The sequence below is a fragment of the Capsicum annuum genome, chromosome 11 (genome assembly GCF_002878395.1).
Source record: "Capsicum annuum cultivar UCD-10X-F1 chromosome 11, UCD10Xv1.1, whole genome shotgun sequence".
Classification (NCBI taxonomy): domain Eukaryota; kingdom Viridiplantae; phylum Streptophyta; class Magnoliopsida; order Solanales; family Solanaceae; genus Capsicum; species Capsicum annuum.
In genome coordinates this window covers 4,757,686-4,763,404 of record NC_061121.1, presented here as the reverse complement: position 1 = coordinate 4,763,404, position 5,719 = coordinate 4,757,686, and the positions used below count along the sequence as shown (strand labels likewise).

Sequence of the window (5,719 nt, the reverse complement as noted above, 5' to 3'; positions counted from 1 at the left end):
AAAAGAAATTTCAGAATTATAACAATTATAGTATTATTTTCATCTTATTCTTAATATGAGATAATAATCTCAAAATAAAATAAAATATGAAAATACTATCTCAAAGCTCTTCTTTACCTTGAAAACATACAAAGTTAAATTATAAATAAAAGTTTTCCCTACTTATTTAATTAGTATTAAACTAAATGCGTACTATTTTATATTATACTAAATATATCTTTATTTTAGTTTCATAAATCAAACATTTATCAATAAAAATGTATTCACAGAATAACTTTTTTTTTTACTAGGTGTTCGGTGATTAATCCGAATTCTCAACAAGAAGTCCCATTATAGGAGTAAAACGCATCCTAGCATAAGTGACTTCATATTCAAGATTTGAACCTAAAATATCTAATTGAAAATGAAGAAGTACTTACCACTCCACCATAATATGTGGTGATCTAAATAATTTTATCATTATCAATTCTCATCATATAATCTTCATGTAACTTGTTGACCAACCAACCAAACCCCCCACGCACCCACCCCACACGCACACAACCCAAACCCCCCAAAATGTTTAGTCAAAGACTCCTAGTCAAGCCCCCAAATGAGAAAAAGGTGAAGTAAGATATTTTTTTAATACTATTCTCATAGTCCATTATTACTTGACGTATTTTATTTTATAAAGTCAATTTAAATAAATTTTGAAATTAAATTGAAGTGAATTTATTTAATATTTTAAATTTTAAATATAGTTTAAATTTTTAAATATATAAAAAATGTTATAAATTATACTTTATTTTATATTAATATAATAAAAAATAAATATAATTTGATTTTTAAAATCATAACGTGACAAAGTAAAAATAAAGTGAGTATTTTGAATTCATAATAATTGTTCCCTTGAGAATTTTCAACACTAAAGGGTCCACACAATTTTGAATTCCTAATCATCCTTCCCTTGATGAATATTATAAAAAGGTTCATCATATAAGCTTATTTATTAATTAAGCACCTCTTCATATATCTTGTAGAGAATTATTTTTCCATCATAAGTTTTTGAAGCCATGAATCACAAAGCATTCTCTTTATTTTTCATAGCCTTTTTTGTCTTAATATTCTGTTTATCCTCAGCAAATTCCAGGAGATTGTCAGGTACAATAATTTCTTTTTTTTATTTTTTGTCTCTCATAATTAAGTTGTTCAATATTATAGATCTGACTTAATTTAAATTTACACTGAAAAATTTTATATTGAAGTTAAAGCCCTTTCTAACAAAGGTAACTTCAATACATAAAGTTAAAATTCAAGATTTTTAATTAAAAATGACGAAGTAATTATTGTTCTATGACAATTTTGATTTGATCGATCAAAAGACTTTTCTTACCAATACCTTAGAGGTGAGGTGCAGAGACTTTTTCAAACAGTGACGGATCCAAAATTTAGGAGTCATGGATGCTCAGGAGGTTCGAACACGTGTATTGATGCTCAAAGCTTTAAGATTCTCGTTGAAAATTAAAGCACTGAGCTATTTTCATGATTTAATGGGTGCTTTCATAAGTCTTATATCAATTTTTATACATTTTTTTATATAATTATATCTAAGCTACCTCAAATTTAACGAGTGTCGGAGCACCAAAATAATGGTCATAGGTCTGCCCCTGATTCCAAAAGACACCTCCTCAAGACAAAAGTATTCTAGAGAAGTACATGATATGCCAATAAGAAACAATAGATGGAAACAAACAATAGATATCAACAAAGACAACCCTACCACAAAGTAGTTTACACTCGATCTATTTGAAACAACATACATCACCAAAACTTCAAGACTCAAACATTCCAAGCAAAGCACTATGACAACTAGCTCGGATAACAGGACAAAGCACACCAACCTACCAGTAGAGACATGCTCATATCTACTACTCATCTATCTTAATGTGTGTCCTCCACACCTTCCTATCTAGGTTGATCATGTCTTCGATAGGTTATAATTGATTCATATCATACCTAATCACCTCCCTTCAATATTTTCGGTGTATCTCTCGTCTAAATCCACCCATAGTCAACCTCTCACACCTCTATACTGGGGCATTCGGACACCTCCTCAACACATGCTCAAACCATCTCAGGCTCATTTTTCGTATCTTATCTTCCACCAAAGCCACTCTCATATTTTGTCGGATGACCTCATTTTTAATTATACCAGTACTCCTAGTAAGTGCACACAACCTAGTTAACGGAGTTTTAACAAAACCTCGAAAAGAGAAAAAGAAAAAGATTGATTTTCATTTGAATATCTTTATCTGAATGAGTTTAAGGATCCGTTTGACCATGATCTTTTTCCTTCTTTTGTATTAAAAAAAAGAAGAAGGAATTTCGAAACACAGTTTGGCTATACGTTGAATTGATTTTTTGAAAATAAATTTGAAGATGAGTTTCAAGTTTGACAAAAAAAATTTGTCACTCCAAAAAACTTGGTGTTTTTCAAGTGTGTGTGTACCTTCCCTAATCCTTTTTTTTTTTTTTTTTTTGAGAAATAATGCTAACTTTTTTTTTTCTTTTGGAATTAAACTTTGCAGGAGAAGATGGAAATGTCCCTCAAAGAAGGATACCCTATGATCCATTACATAAAGAACCAATATGCAATAAAAATATAATTGGCAAATGTATAGCCACCAAAAAACCACCACATCTTGAAAAACCCTGCAGGAGTCTTACCAATTGTCATAAAATGAAACCATAGAAGCAAAGGGAGGTGTATTAAAAAAAAAAAAAAATAGTAGCTCTTTTTTTTATATGAATTGCACTATATACACTGTGTTTTAAGGGAATAAAATTATCGTCGAGACCCATATGATATCGGTTCGAGGCAGTAAAGTAAAAATTAATGCTTGTATTAGGACATGTAGTCTCATCACACTCTTTAGGATGCAGTCTGTCTCCGGACCTACTAATGCAGGATGCTCTGTACGCTGAATTGTATCTATTTTATGTTTAATTTATAATCATACTATTACTATTGTGTTTTCTTTTGGTATTCTGCATGATGTACTACTCTACTCGATGCTTTGTATCAATGTGTATGAAATATTATTAATACATATGGATTAAGTATATATGATATTTCGAAAAATGCTTTCATAATTGGGTGTATAGTTCGAGTTGTTTAATTTGTCTCTCGTAATTTAAAAAAAAAAGTTCATAAGGTATGAGTTTATATTTTCGTATCATGATACCCCGCAAATTTTGTCTTGGTATGACTTCAATATATAGAAAACTTATAATATCCCACTAGCCATAAACTTGATTACGGAAAGATAAAAATTAAAGACCGGCCTATTTCAATAGCTAAATATGGAACTTTATAAGAGGTAAAAACTTATATATATTGCTTGATTTAGTCGGAGATTTTCATTTACCAAACATAGCAGGAGTTCTTATTCAAAACACATACTAAATCACTCTACAAATCTCGCACAAGGCGTAATTTCGCTCACAATTTTGTATATAAAAACTATATAAAATCAGTATGAAATTTGTAATAACTATATAAGTTCTGTATAAATTTTATGTTTGGTTTTCTGAAGAAAAAAATCTGGCTTCAGATGACGCTCAGGGGTTCGAATTTCGCTCACAATTTCGAGTGTAAAAATTGCATTAAACCAATATGAAATATGTATATAATGAATTAAGAAAAACATTTTATAGAACTTTCATATAAATTTAATACAGCAAATCCTTATGAGTAGACGTCTATCTAGCATGGCCTGTTCTAATCTAGCTAGGTTGGGGTAATTTAAGTGTAATCAACTCTAACGTAATGTTTGACTAGTATAAATGTGTTAGAATTTATGACCCGGCCTTGAAAAGTTTGCTGTGCAATCCATGTTTGTGATTTTTTGTGGTGGTAACGTCCGGCCCGATCTCGGAGCCCACTGCTGATCCCGCTGGGAGTGCGGGGGTGAAGCCCCTGCGGTATGGATTTGTATGTTTTTGGACCTAGGATCTATTTATAAGCACGTATTATATAAGTGCGATTAGTGGGTTGTTTCGGCCAATTTTCATATACATGAAATTGAGATTATCATCTCCACCTTGTATTCCTCTTCTTCATAGTGAATTTCCTCTGCCTCTGCCCGTAGTTTTTTCGTCAAGAGTTTCCACGTAAAATCTGTGTGTTCTTGTTATTTTCTTTTATTTGTGGTTTACTTATTTTGTTCGATCATAACAAAATGAATAAATTCAACTTTCCAAAAAAGAATATTTAATACAACTACATGTTGACATTCGCAGATTTTTTAGTTGTTGTCATTGAACCTCCTTAAAATTGTTGGTGAAATTACAAAGATATTACAATTGAAAAATTTACAAATGAAGAAAAATAAAGTTATTTTCTTCTTCTTCAGCTGAGGCACAGATATCTCGCTCTCTTTAAGGAGATTCAAGCGTACTGCAGCAAATTATTTTACCTGTCCAGCAGTAATCTTCTTGACTTGTCTCCTCCAGGATACATCAGCTTTCTCACAAAGAATAACTTAACAATTCTGGACAAGAGTTGAGTTCAAACCTTCACAAAAAGAATACCTCCCTTCAACTAATAAACTCTCTTTTTTACTAACTTTAGTGAACTCAATATTATCTTGTGTTTCAAAATCATGCAAGATCACTTTTATTTATAGTAGAGGAAGTCTTCCATGCAATAAACAAGAATGAATAATGGTAGTAAAGAGGGAAGATCAATGGTCTTTAGGTTACAAGAGTACTTACAACAAAGAATAAGATAATGGAGGAATAAAGAGTGAAAATTACATGAAACTTATATTCACATTCTACTACCACTAACTATTTTGTTTAAGGGCTCATAAACCACAAATGAAATAGGAATTATTGGTGGCTCAAAAGTCAGCCATCCATCGTGTGGAATTATGTCATGTTAAGGCATTAATGTTAGAGGTATAACGTTGCCAAAAACAAGAGTAACTCATAAGATTTTAAGGCTAATTATGCCACTTTCTCACATGAAATGTAACAGTACACATCCATACAACAAATGATAGTAAAGGCATTAAGGTGTTGCATATCTTAAAGGAAAATTAAATATTATTATAATATTAAAATGCCCAAAGATCAATAACAATCCTCCACTCATATTAATATTAACCAAAGAGTCCACTAGTTGAAGGAAAACTACAATGCAAAATGAAGGTGTGCTCTGCATTGAACTCCACTTAGTAAAACAGTAATTTTTACTCTAGAGCCGTGGTCTCAGACTTGAGCTATGACTGCTTGAGGGAAATAAAAAGTTACTTCTTACACATAATGTTAAGGTGTTGAAATGAGCTTTATAACCAACACATTACGGTCTTGTACTATCCCGATTTTATGAGTGTTTTTTGAGAATGAGCCTAGTTCTCATAGAAAGCGGCTTACCTCCACACCCACATAGGTGAAATCTTTCGAGAGTGCTCCAATAATTTTAGCACCCCACTAATACGAGCTACAGATTTTCATTAAGAGTTTTTTAAACTCAACCTCCACAACCATTACAGATGAATGTACTCACACCATAGGGAGGGATAAATAAATAATGCATTTTTCGCAACAAGTCATCATGTGATTCATTTTTCCCATTGAACTTGGTTATATGATCTCTAGTCCCCAGGTTGGGTTTCCTCACATGACTCAAGATCAATAGGCTTTAAACCCATCCCCTCGATGTGCTCTAGACTTT

At 31.6% G+C, this 5,719-nt stretch overlaps 1 long non-coding RNA gene across 1 annotated transcript; it reads left to right on the top strand.

The window, feature by feature from the left end:
* Positions 1-990: 990 nt before the first annotated feature.
* On the top strand, positions 991-2,792 carry LOC107846853. The gene is made up of 2 exons (XR_001667195.2): positions 991-1,140; positions 2,568-2,792. It is a non-coding gene; the product is annotated as an uncharacterized LOC107846853 (long non-coding RNA).
* The last annotated feature ends 2,927 nt before the right edge of the window (positions 2,793-5,719 follow it).